Here is a 12,710-nt window from a genome sequence, read left to right on the forward strand (position 1 = left end):
GGAGGAAGAGAGGAGGGAAAAGGGGTGAGTGCCCCTGTCTAGCGACACCGATGGTGCAAGAAGATACACAAATGGATGCTGCGTAGGTGACAACGTGGTCCCGTGGGCCAAGAGCAGTTATGGAGACGGCGGACCCATAACTAGATCGAGGCAAGTGTACGAGGGTTTGGGAGGAGAGAAATCAAAACGCAGGGAATTCTTGAGTTTTGCTGCCAAAGGGAGAATCAAAAATAGTACAGAAGTGGGGAGGGACGGCAGGTGAGCAGAGTTTTGTTTTGTTCATTCATTTGCTGTGGCATTAGGACAAAAGAAACAAGGGGACACCTGGGGGGCCCAGTTCCTTAAGCTTCTGACTCTTGGTCTTCTGTTCAGGTCGTGATCTCAGGGTTGGGAGATGGAGAGAGGCACCGGGCTCTGCCCTTAGCGCGGCGTCTTCTAGGGATTCTCTCCCTCTGCCTCTTGCCCCACCTGCACGCGCTCTCGAGCTCTCTCAAATTAATTAATTAATTAAATCTTAAAAGAAAGAAAGAAAAGGAGAGCATGTTTGGTGTTGGTAGAAATGACTGGGCATCAGCACGCCCTGGTCCTCCTGATTCCTGGTTCCTGGAGAGAAGTCCCTTCTCTCCAGGAAGAACCAACTCACTGCCTGTACCCCCTGGTCGCACCCCCCCCCCAACCTCCTCACCCCCGTCCAGAACCCCCTGCCCTTGATGACCCCTCCCTCACCACGCTCCCATCATAAAAACCCGCCCCCGCGGGTGTCCCAGACTCCCGGGGGGAACCCACCGTGGCCAGCCACCCAGGGGGCTAGCCGCGAAGGAAATCGGTTGCTGGACCAAAGTCTCCCCTCCCTGCTTCCCCTTAACGCTGATCTGACCTCTCCCTGCCGCTGTCACTTTCTTACCTCCCACGCTGGGACTTCCATTTCCAAGTTCCTCCCCTCTGTCTGCCAGCAGCGTGGGCAGGAACCACTGTCTCTCCCCCAGAAGCTCTTCCCTCACTTTCTCCCTGGCCTCTAGGAAACTCACCGTCTCGGCTTCCCTCCTACCTGTCAGATTTCTCCGCGGCTGTCCCGTTTGGGCCTTTCTCAAGGCCTCCGTCCCCAGACTTCTTCTCTTGCCACTCAGCCTTCCCTTCCCAGGCAAGCTCACCCATTCCCTCGGCTTTGATCTCCAGCGCGCAGCCACTGCCAAGTGCATCTCTGGGGTGCACCTGTCTTCTGAGCGCCTCTACCTGCGGGGCTTGGGAACGCCGCGAGATCAACACGGACAGAATACACTCAGGGTCTTCCTCCGCAAACCCGCTTCACCCCCAGCCTCATTACGTCTCCTTACTGGAACCTCCACCGCTCACCCACTCGCTCCAGCCAGAAACCTGCAGCCCTCCTTCGAGTCCCTCATTGTCACCAAGCCAGGTTGAGTTCACTGTCCAGATAAGCAGAGTATTGGGTTCGGCTTTCCTAACAATGGCAGGAGACATGCTGTTCTAGATAGGATGGTCAGAGCTGGCCAGTGACCTTGGCTGAAGTCAGTGACCCAGCGAGGCAGAGATCCCGAGGGAGAGCACTGCAGGACAAGAACTAGTGAAAGCAAAGGGCTTGAGGTGGGAGGGTGAGTCGAGGGTTGGAGCAATGGCAAGGATGTTAGCGTATCTGGAGCTGAATGACAAGGACAAGAGTGGTAGGAATCCATGTCAGAGGGGGATGGGGAGGTTGGTGAAGGGTTTGGCTGTCACTTTGATGTCGGTGGGTGCCAGAGGAGGGTTTTGAACAGAGAGCTGACGTGGTCTGGCTTACGATTTTATTTTATTTTATTTTACTTTAAAGATTTCATTTATTCATTTGAGAGAGAGTGCACACAAGGAGGGGGAGCAGGAGACAGAGGGAGAAGCAAGCTCCCCACTGAGCAGGGAGCCCAACACGGGACTCAATCCCAGGACCCTGAGATCATAACCTGAGCCGAAAGCAGACACTTAACCGAATGAGCCACCCAGGTGCCCCACAATTTTAAAAGCTCACCTTGTTTGCTGTACGTAAAATAGACTGAATTAATGGAGATAGTAGATAGAGGTAGTGAGTGCCCAGATTCCGGAGATACACACACACACATTTTACTATGAAATAATTTATACACACAGGTGTGTATAAAACAAAGTATATATACACAAAGAAGTTGAAAGAATAAAAAAAAAAAAAACAAACCATACTCAGGTGCCCACCACCCACATTGAGAGCTATAAATACTTGAGCAGGGCCCCACAGGCCATCTACAATAGTATTCTCTATTCTTTAAGACATAACCACTAACTTAATTGTTATGCTAATAACCCCCTTGCTTTTCTTTGCAGTTTCACTGCTTATATATATCTCTCTAAACAATAGGGTGCTGTGTTTCGAGAGACTGGAAGGCAAACACAAGCATAACAGTGTCAAGGAAAGGGGAGTCCTGCCTCTCCTTCCTCGATGCAGGCTCCCAGGAGCAGGGAAATGGCCTCAGGGACTTGGTCTTGGCTTTATTATTGTCTGGTGGCTTTCTAAGGCCTCCTGCTGGGAAGTCAGTGGTCAAGGTCAGGAGTGTTGGAGGGTCTGGTAGGGTAGGGATGGGTCAGGGGCTGATGTCCAGGAACAGTCCGAGGAAGTGGGCTTCTCTGTAGGTTCAGTTGTAAGCTTCTGACTTGTGTCCTCCACTGACTGAGGTCAGCAGGGCATAGCCTGGGGCTCATCCGCCACAGGGAGAGGAGGACATCATCAGCCCACGGTGAAGACAAGCCAAGTGCAGAGAAGAATCTGGGTAATTTACCAGTGCATCCTGTCCCAGAATCACGAAGGGAGTATCACAGCAGCAGGGATCTTTGTGATGACAAGGCAGTTTCTTGAGTCCTGCTGCTCCAGTGGGACGGGTGGCTCTGTCCTACCTCCATGTGATCCCCATGTCTGAAAGTATTACACTCGTGTTTGGAAATTGCTTGATGATCCGTTCTGGTGTGGGTTCATTTTTATTCGTCGTGCTGGACATTCAGAAGTAACTCGTGCCCTCCAATCTTGGGAAATCTTCTTGAATTATTAAGTTCACAGATATTTTCTTTTGTTCTCTGTATTGTCCCTCTTGAATATTGGACCTTCTAAATTGCTCTTAATTTTTTTTTTTTAACCTTCCGTCTCTTTGCCTGCTTCCTGAGACATTTTCTTATTATGCCTATTGAACAGTTCTGTTGAATTTTCATTTCTGCTATCACGTTTTTACTGACTTTTTGTTCTCTTAATTCTATATAAATATATTCTATTGCTAATATATATTATACATATGCTAATATACATTTTTTCCCTCTTTTTTTTTTCTCTCATGAATGCAATTCTCATCTCTTTGAAAGCTTTTGGAAAGATTTCCTCTCTGTAGTTTCTGTTCCTTGCTCTTTGTTTAGATTTCTATCTTCTGTGTTAAAAGTTTTCCTCTGGGGACACCTGGGTGGCTCAGTTGGTTAAGCAGCTGCCTTCGGCTCAGGTCATGATCCCAGCGTCCTGGGATCGAGTCCCACGTCAGGCTCCAGGCTCAGCAGGGAGCCTGCTTCTCCCTCTGCCTCTGTTTGCCTGTGCTCACTCTCTCTGACAAATAAATAAATAAAATCTTTAAAAAAAAAAAAAGTTTTCCTCTGATATCTGGTAGATCTTGGCAATCAGCTCATAATTAGAAATTAGAAAATAAAAATCTTTTGGGTGCAAATGGACATGAGTTTTCTTTTTAGGGTGATATAAATGTTCTAAAATTAGATTGTGGTGCTGGGATGCCTGGGTAACCCAGGAAACCTAGAGTCTTGGGATCGAGTCCTGAGTCAGGCTGCTTGCTGGGTTGGGCCGGGCGGGGGTGGGGATGTGGAGCCTGCTTCTCTCTCTGCCTCTGCCTCTCCTTGCTTGTGTGCTCGCTCGCTCGCTCTCTCCCACACAAATACATAAATAAAAACTTTTAAAAAAATAAAAATAAAGTATTTTCTCAGTCTCCAGTGAATTGTCTTTTAATCTCCTGCTGGGAAATGTAAGTCTGGATGCCAGAATTCTGGGAGCCAACTATGGGGAGATGGCTCAGGATATTAAGTTGCAGTGTCAGTCACTTAAGCCTTTGGTTTCCATGTGGTGCTGACTTCCTTGCCCGAGCCAGGTGCCCCCCCAGTACAGAAACAGCTTTCCATGTAACAGACCTCCAGACCTCTGCAGAGACAGGGCTATGAGTGGGGAAGTAGTTCTAAGACTTTTACTTTTTCTGTTAATAGTCGCTCTTTTATCTTTAGTTATAGATGAATTTAGTTTGCTAATTCTTAAACTTTTTCAGGAGAAAGAAAGGTAACTTGGGGGGCACCTGGGTGGCTCAGTGGGGTAAAGCCTCTGCCTTCGGCTCAGGTCATGATCCCAGGGTCCTGGGATCGAGCCCCGCATGGGGCTCTCTGCATGGCAGGGAGCCTGCTTCCTCCTCTCTCTCTGCCTGCCTCTCTGCCTACTTGTGATCTCTGTCTGTCAAATAAATAAAATCTTAAAAAAAAGAAAGGTAACTTGGATTCGTTTTCAGCTTTCCTTTCTCTTTCTTCTTTTCCCTTTTCTTCCCTTCCTTCCTTCTTTCTCTCTCTCTCTCTCTTTTTCTTTCTCTTTCTCTCTTTTCTCTTTTTCTTTCTCTTTCCTGAAGATCAGATGAGTTTTCCTAAGCAATGCATCAATCTGGCAGCATCCCATTTAGCAAAGAGAAAGGAACTCCCAGTTTTCAGCGTCTCCTACTCTCAATTCGGGATTTCGCTTTTTTGGAGACTTGTGTTCATTTTCAGTGGTCTGCTTCAGTTTCCGAAATTCTGCAACTGTCCGCCCCCTCCCTGCCTCCATTCTCCCTGTACTATGGGTTTGTCATTTAAAAGAATTTCCTTAGAGCTCCTGGGTGACTCAGTCAGGTAAGCATCTGCCTTCGGCTCCGGTCATGATCTCAGGATCCTGGGTCAAGTGTAGGCAGGCTCCCTGCACCTCTCTCTCCGCCTCCCCTCCGTTCCCTCCGGCTCATCCTTGAGCTCTCGCTCTCTCTTACTCTCTCGTGTTCTCACTGAAATAAGTAAAATCTTTTTAAAAAATTTTAAAAAATCGGGGTGCCTGGGTGGCTCAGTGGATTAAGCCGCTGCCTTCGGCTCACTCTCTCCCACACAAATACATAAATAAAAACTGGGATCATGTCCTGAGCCGAAGGCACAGGCTTAATCCACTGAGCCACCCAGGTGCCCTCACCTTCTGTGTTTTAAAACAACTTAATTGAGACACAATGCACTACCATACAATGCACCCCTTTAAAGGATACAATTCAGTAGGGTTTTGTTTTTTTCTTTTTAAGATTTTTTGTTTATTTGATGGAGAGAGATACAGCGAGAGAGGGAACACAAGCTGGGGGAGTGGGAGAGGGAGAAGTAGGCTTCCTGCCAAGCAAGGAGTCTGACGTGGGGCTGATCTCAGGACCCTGGCAGACGCTTAACCACGGAGCCACCCAGGTCCCCCAAGTCAGTAGTTTTTAGTATACTCATAATTAAGCAACAACCTAAAATCTGTTCTTGGAATATTTGTCACATTTTATTAAAACAAAAACAAAAACAAAAACAAGGGGTGCCTGGGTGGCTCAGTGAGTTAAGCATCTGCCTTCGGCTCAGGTCATGATCTCAGGGTCCTGGGATCCAGCCCTGCATCGGGCTCTCTGCTCGGCAGGGAGGCTGCTTCCTCCTCTCTCTCTGCCTACTTGTCAAATAAATAAATAAAATCTTAAAAAAAGCAAAAAACCATACCCAGTAGCAGTCCAACACGCTTAGCCCTGGGCAACCATGAATCTACTTTTTATCTATACAGAAAATTTGCCTATTCAGGGCACTTCATATAAATAGAATCATACAATATGTAATCTTTTCTGACTGGCTTCTTTCACTTAGCATAATTTTTTTAAATTTATTTTTTTAAACTTTTTTTTTTTAAGATTTTATTTATTTATTTGTCAGAGAGAGAGAGATCACAAGTAGGCAGAGAGTCAGGCAGAGGGGGTGGGGTGGGAAAGCAGGCGCCCCGCTGAGCAGAGAGCCCAATGCGGGGCTCAATTCCAGGACTCTGAGATCATGACCTGAGCCGAAGGCAGAGGCTTAACCCACTGCACCACCCAGGCAGGTGCCCACTTAACATAATATTTTAAAGATTATCCGTGTTGGAGCATGTATTATACTTCATGCCTTTTATTATTTAAAAAAATTTTTTTTGAAGATTTTATTTATTTGACAGAGAGAGCACAAGCAGGGGGAGACGCAGGCAGAGGGAGAGGGAGAATTGCTAAGGGGCCCCTGGGTGGCTCAGTGTGTTAAAGCCTCTGCCTTCGGCTCAGGTCATGATCTCGGGGTCTTGGGATCGAGCCCCGCATAGGGCTCTCTGCTCAGCGGGGAGCCTGCTTCCTACTCTCTCTGCCTGCCTCTCTGCCTACTTGTGATCTCTGTCTGTCAAATAAATAAATAAAATCTAAAAAAAAAAAAAAAAAGAAAAAGAATAGAATCGCTGAGTCATACAGCAATACCACCAGGGATTGCAAAAACGTGTTCCCAAACTGTCGCACCATTGCACATTCTCTCCAGCACCATATGAGGGTTCTCACTTCTCCACATCTTTGCTGATACTTACCGCCTGTCTTTTTGATTCTGCCCATCCTGAGGGGCATGAAGTTCTAGCTCTTTTTAATTCTGATGGGCATTTATCTGATAGATAATGATAGTGAACATCTCAGGTGCTTATTAGCCATCTGTATGTCTTCCTTAGAGAAACGTCTGTTCAAATCTTTTGCCCATTTCACAACTAGGTTTTTGTCTCCATTGCTGGGTTGTAAGAGTTCTTCCTATTTTCTGATACAAGGTCTTTATCAGCGACGTGATTTGCAATATTTCCCCCAGTTCCGTGGGTTGTCTTTTCACTTTCTTGAAGGTACACTCCGAAGAACTACATTTTCATTTGGATAAAGTCCAGTGTATTTATTTTCTCTTCGAGTTTTGGCCTAACCTAAGATCACAAGGATTTGTCCCCGAGTTTTCTTCTAAGAGTTTTACCTTTTGCATTTAGGTCTGTATCTATTCTGAGTTACTTTTTGGGTGTGGGATTGGGAAAGGGTGCAACATGATTCTTTCGTATGCAGAGATATAGTTGTTCTGAATGTCCTGTCTCCCACTGAATTGTCTTCGCATCCTTTTGAAAGATGAGGTGACCTTAAGTGGAAGGGTTTATTTCTAAATTCTCATTTCTGTTCCATTGATCCCTTATTCCTATCCCAACTTCTATGCCACACCACCTTGAGGTTTTGAAATTAGGAAATAGGAGTCCTCCAACTTTGTACTTTAAAAAAGAATCATTTGGGGGGCTCCTAGGTGGCTCGACTGGTTAAACGTCTGCTTTCCGTTCAAGTCATCATCCCAGAATCAAGCCCTGAGTTCGGCTCCCTGTTCAGTGGGCGTCCGCTTGTCCCTCTCCCTCTGCCCTTCCTGCTGCTGGTGCTCTCTCTCTGTCTCAAATAAATAAATTTTTAAAAATATGTTTTTTAAAGATTTTATTTATTTATTTGACAGGTAGAGATCACAAGTAGGCAGAGAGGCAGGCAGAGAGAGAGAGAGAGGAGGAAGCAGGCCCCCCCCACTGAGCAGAGAGCCCGATGTGGGGCTCGATCCCAGGACCCCAAGATCATGACCTGAGCCGAAGGCAGCGGCTTAACCCACTGAGCCACCCAGGCGCCCCCAATTGATTTTTCTATATTGAACTTGTATCCTGCAGCCTTGCTGAAATTGTTTATTAGTTTCTAATGACTGCTTGTTTTTTAGTGAATTTCTTAGGATTTTCTATTTACAAGACCATGTCATCCGCAAATAGAGAGTTTTCCTTCTGGCTTCCAGGCTGGATGCCTTTTTCTCCTTTTCTTGACTTATTGCCCTGATTAGAACCTCCAGAACAAGGTTCGATGAAAGTGCCAGGAGTGGACACACTGGTCTGGTCTTGACTTAGAAGATACTCAGTTGTTAGGGCGCCTGGGTGGCTCAGCAGGTTAAGCGACTGACTCTTGATTTGTGGCTCAGGTCTTGATCTCAGGGTCCTGAGATCAAGCCCTACATGGGGCTCTGCAAGTGGAACTCGCTGGAGATATCTCTCTCTCCCTCTTCTTGTGCCCCTCCCCCTCATTTACTCTCTCTCTTAAAAAAAAAAAAAAAACAATTCAGGGGCGCCTGGGTGGCTCAGTGGGTTAAAGCCTCTGCCTTCAGCTCAGGTCATGATCCCAGGGTCCTGGGATCGAGGGTGCTGGGATCGAGCCCCGCATCAGGCTCTCTGCTCAGCTGGGAGACTGCTTCCTCCTCCTCTCTCTGTCTCTCTCTGTGTGCCTCTCTGCCTACTTGTGATCTCTGTCAAATAAATAAATAAAATCTTAAAAAAAAATTCAGTCTTTATTAAGTATGATGTTAGTTATGGGTATTTTATAGATGCTCTTTATCAGCTTGAGGAATTTCTCTCCTGTTCCTACCCTTTCTGTTTTTAAATCACGAAACAGTGTTGAATCTATGAAATGTTTTTTTTTTTCTAATCAATAACTTTTCTTTTTAGGTTTTATTTACATTCCTGTGTTAACATAGAGTGTATTAGTTCCAGAGGTTGAATTTGGTGAATCATCACTTGCATACAACACCCAGTGCCCCTTACAAGTGCCCTCCTTAAAGCCCAACCCCCATTGACCCCATGGCCCCGCCCACTTCCCTCTGAAATGGTTTCTTTCTGCTTCTATTGCGATAATTATGTGGTTCCCACCCCCCTTTCTCTGTTAATAGTACATCGGTTGCTTCTTGTCTGTTGAAGCAATTTTGCAATCCTGGGATAAACCAACTTGATCAGGGAGTATAATACTTTTCGTATGTTGCCGGATTCAGTTTGCTAGCAATTTGTTAAAAATTCTTGCATTTTATAGTCGTAAGGGCTGTCCACCGGGCAGTTTCCTTGTAGTGTCTTTGGCTTTGGTCTCAGGATAATACTGGCCTCATAAAACTAATGAGGAAAAGGTGCTCTTTTTTCTTCTCCCCTCAGTGAAGCCTCCTCATCCAGGGGTTTTATCATGGTTTTTTTTTTTTTTTTTTTTTTTGCTGTTAGTAATTTAATCTCAGTACTTTATTATACTCTTTGTTATAGTCTCCATTTTTTTCTTGATTCGGTGTCACTAATTTGTGCCTCGGAATTTTCCATTTCATCTAGTTTTATCTAACTTATTGGCATATAATTATTCACAAGGTTCCAAATGATCCTTTTTATTTCTCTAAGGATGGTAGGAATGTCCCCTTTCATTTTGAATCTAGTAATTTGAATCTTTTTTTTTTTTTTTTAAACTGATCAGTCTAGCTGAAGGGTTTTCAGTTTTGTTGGGTTTTTTTGGAAGACCTACCTTTTGGTTTTATTTATTTATTTATTTGTAATTTCTTCTTCTTCTTTTTTTTTTAACAAGTGGTAACTTTTTTTTTTTTTTTAAGATTTTATTTTATTTATTTGTCATAGAGAGAGAAGCGAGAGCAAGCACAGGCAGACAGAGTGGCACAGGCAGACAGAGTGGCAGGCAGAGGCAGAGGGAGAAGCAGGCTCCCTGCCAAGCAAGGAGCCCAATGTGGGACTCGATCCCAGGTCGCTGGGATCATGACCTGAGCCAAAGGCAGCCGCTTAACCAACTGAGCCACCCAGGTGTCCCTATCTTTTGGTTTTATAAATTGTCTCTACTTTCCATTTCATTCCTCCGGCTCAAGTCTTTATTTCCTAACTCCTTGCTTTGGGTTTAATTCTATCTTTTCCTAGTTTCTTAAGGAAGAAATTTACATCGATTTGAAAAAAAAATTTTTTTTTTTTAAAGATTTTACTTATTTATATGACAGAGAGAGACACAGTGAGAGAGGGAACACAAGCAGGGGGAGTGGGAGAGGGAGAAGCAGGCTTCCCGCTGAGCAGGGATCCTGTTTGGGGGCTCCATCCCAGGACTCTGGGGTCATGACCTGAGCAGATGGCAGACCCTTAATTGACTGAGCCACCCATGCTCCCCTCAATTTTTTTTTTCTTTTTGTAGATGTTTACACTTACACATTTCCTTTCACGCACCATCTTGGCTACGTCTCTATGTTTTGGTATGTTGTGTATTTGTTTTCATTCATCTCAAATTATTATTATTATTTTTAAAGATTTTATTTATTTGACAGAGAGAGAGAGAAATCACAAATAGGCAGAGAGGCAGGCAGAGAGAGAGAGGAGGAAGCAGGCTCCCTGCGGAGCAGAGAGCCCGACATGGGACTCGATCCCAGGACTCTGGGATCATGACCTGAGCCGAAGGCAGAGGCTTTAACCCACTGAGCCACCCAGGCCCCCCTCAAATTATTTTCTAACTTCGAGATTGAGATTGCTAGGACTCAGGTTATTTATGAGTGTGTTGTTTCATTTCCATGTGTTTGTGAATATCCATGCTTTGTAACTGATTTCAAATTTCATTCCATTGTGGCTGGAGAATATACTTAGTATGGATAAATCTTTTAAAATTGGACACTTGTTTCATCTATTCTGGAGAAAGGTCTCGTGTGCCTTAGAATAATTTTTTTTTTTTTTTTTTTTTTTTTTTTTTTTTGCTACTATTTGGTGGTGTGTTCAACAAATGCTTCTTTGGGCCAGTTGGTTTATAGTGTTGCTTGGGCTTCCGTTTTCTTGTTGGCCGTTTGCCTACTTGCTCTATCCATTATTGATAGTGAGATTTTGAAGTTTCCAAGCATTGTCATTGAGTTTCAGTTTTGTTAGTTTTTGCTGCTTGTGTTTTGTGGGTCTGTTGTAGGTGTCTATGTAAGTGTTATATTTTCCTGATAGAATGACCTTTATAACCATATAAAATGTTCTCATTTAATTTCTAGCAACGTTTGTTTGTTTTTAAGGTAATCTTTTATTAGTATAGCCTCTCCGGTTTTATGTTTACTGTTTACATGATATATCATAGATACATCATGCATATTTATATGACTTAAATCATTCATATATATCTAAATAATTTACATATACCTACATGAATTATTCAATTATGATCAATGAAGGCATGTCAAATCAGTGGAGACATTATATTTTAAATAATGCTGGGATACTGCACAATTATTAATAAGTTCAAATTAGGATTCTTATACCATATGTATGTTACTAAAATAAATTCTAAGTCAAAAAAGGTACTAGATATTTAAAAAAAAGCAAACATGTATAGAATTTGGGGGTAAAAGGATTTTTCTGTGGAAAAACATCAGGAACTTAAATGTGGAAAAAATGGAGTATCAAAATGACCACATAAAAATGTAAAACTTGCACATTAAAAAAAAAAAAAAGCAAAATTCATAGGCAAATTGGGAAAAATATTTACCTCTTATATAACAGATATTGTACAGAGAACATGAACAATTAATACACAGCATACAAATGGCCTTATGAAGAGATATGGAAGACTTTATATTACTAATAATCAAAGAAATGTAAACTAAAACAAGAATCTATTTTTTTGTCTATCAAATTGACAAAGATTAATAAATATTCTAATGCCCAAGGGTGCTAAAGAGACACAGGGAAAGAAGTAGCTTTATGCTCTGCTGTTGGGGTAGAAAACAGTACAATCCAATTGGTCTTAAATTCAAACTATTTCATGCCTAGGTATTTTTTTTAATGAAAAAATGTATGAAGAAACTTAAGTGAATGAAGAACTTAATTACATACATATCATTGCTTAGCCCCAAACTGAAAAATTTCTAAGTGCTCAATAATTGGGCATTGTACAGATTATGTTGCATGTATATAGTGGAATGAGAAAGTCCTTAAAAATGCTGTGGAAGATTCTTTAATGACATGGGGATATTATCATGATATAATAAATGAGAAGTTACAAAATGTATGTACAGTATAACTCCATTCTTATCAAAATAATATATAATACGTATATGCAAAGAAAAATGACCCAAAGGTTAACAGTTGTCTCTGAGTATTCAACATCATGGGGGTTTTGGTTGACTTTGTGCTTCTCCAACTCCTCCTCAACCCCCAACCCCGCCGCCTCCCTGTTTCCTAGAATATGTAGGTCTTATTTTTTAGTAAGAAAAAAGAATAATTTAAGAATTCATCAAGATGGTACTTTTTGCCTATTAATTTGGCAAAGATTACTTCAAAAGACAATACACAGTATTGGTAAGATTTTGGGGTGAGCTTACACAAAACGTATGCTGCCGGGGTAGTATAAACGGCTACACATCGCATCGTTGTAAACTTGGCGGCACAAATTAAAATCCTGAAAAACACAGGAAGTTGTTTCACTTCTAGGGATTAAGAAAGTCCTCGGGATGGACACAAAAGATTCATATTTAAACCCCAATGTCCATTTTTAAGTACATGGTTAAATAAATTACTTATGTAGGCGACAATAGTATGTATTAAACATCACAACACAGGATGCTATTGACATGGGGTCAGTATGTTAAGGTCAGAACAGTAAATATTATGTCCCATATAATACTGCTTTATTAAGGAAATGTGTTGTGTAAGTTTCCTAGGGCTACCATAATAAAGCATCACAAACAGGGTGGCTTAAAATAACAGAAATTTATTCTCCCACAATTCAGGCCGGAAGTCCAAAATCCAGGTGTCGGCTGGGTTGCTT

The sequence above is a fragment of the Mustela lutreola genome, chromosome 16 (assembly GCF_030435805.1).
Source record: "Mustela lutreola isolate mMusLut2 chromosome 16, mMusLut2.pri, whole genome shotgun sequence".
NCBI classification, from domain to species: Eukaryota; Metazoa; Chordata; class Mammalia; order Carnivora; family Mustelidae; genus Mustela; species Mustela lutreola.